This window comes from Octopus bimaculoides, chromosome 2 (genome assembly GCF_001194135.2).
Source record: "Octopus bimaculoides isolate UCB-OBI-ISO-001 chromosome 2, ASM119413v2, whole genome shotgun sequence".
NCBI lineage: Eukaryota > Metazoa > Mollusca > Cephalopoda > Octopoda > Octopodidae > Octopus > Octopus bimaculoides.
Window position 1 is genome coordinate 168901441 of NC_068982.1, and position 1275 is coordinate 168902715.

Below are 1275 nucleotides of genomic sequence, written 5' to 3' on the forward strand. Positions count from 1 at the left end.
GACGTCAGTGATTGGTTGAAATTACAGAAATACGACAACTTTAACATGGAATAACTTAGGGATTTCTTTTTTTTTTAAGAAGACTAAGAGAAAAAGATGTTTTATATGACACATTCTACCAGTGTTCCAAGTTTCAAAGTGTTTCGTTAATGAAAAATGTGGCCCCCATTTTAAAAAAGATCCAAATATTCCGCTACCATTAAGGCGGGGAGCTGGCAGAAACGTTAGCACGCCGGACGAAATGCTTAGCGGTATTTCGTCTGCCGCTACGTTCTGACTTCAAATTCCGCCGAGGTTGACTTTGCCTTTCATCCTTTCGAGGTCGATAAATTAAGTACCAGGCGCGTACTGGAGTCGTTCTAATTGGCTGGCTCCCTCCCCAAAGATTTTGGGCCTTGTACCTAGAGTAGAAAAGAATATTAAATACAGCCATATCGTTTGCACACCGACCAAAATGTTTAGCGGCATTTCGTCCGTCCCTTCGTTCTGAGTCGACTTTGCTTTTCATCCCTTCGAAGTCGATAAAATAAGAACCATTTGAACCCCCTCCCCAAAAATTGCTAACCCTGCGTCAAAATGTGAAACCAATATTAAATAAAGTCATAGCTTTCCATCTATTTTCTGTCATTCCAATGTCGTTGAAATAATTACCATCCATGTACTAGGATCAATTTGATAGATTTTTACCTATCCACAAAATTCGAAGTTTTTTTTTACCTGTATATCAATTCAAGATTTCTACATCTGAGTGACATTGGAATTTACAAAAATGTTCTTTTTGTCTCTCATTGTTATGAATACAAGACTTGCTTTTTGGTCCTAATATGTTCCCTAAAGATGTAATTCCTTTGTTGTTCGTTATATATTTTTTCCCTGCTTGTTTTTTTTAGTTGAATTTTTTCTCCTTTTTTGTGGGGTGGATTTTGGTAATGCGTATGCTACATATATTCTACTTGTTATAAATCTATTTCCAATATCGATTTTACAAAAACTGATTCTCTGAATCAAATCTATGTAATATTAGTTTGTTTTACGCGTATCTACGTTCTTTTGTGAATATTGATGTGTAGGGGTATACATGTGTGTGTTTTAGTGTTTCGATCTCTCTCTCCTTCTCTCCCTCACCCATTCACTCATTCACCCTCTTACACACACACACACATTCTTGGTCTCTCATTCTCTATTTCTCTCTCTCTCTCTCTGTCATTATATATATATATATATTTATATTTATATTTATATAGACCTGCATAAATATATATATATATATATATA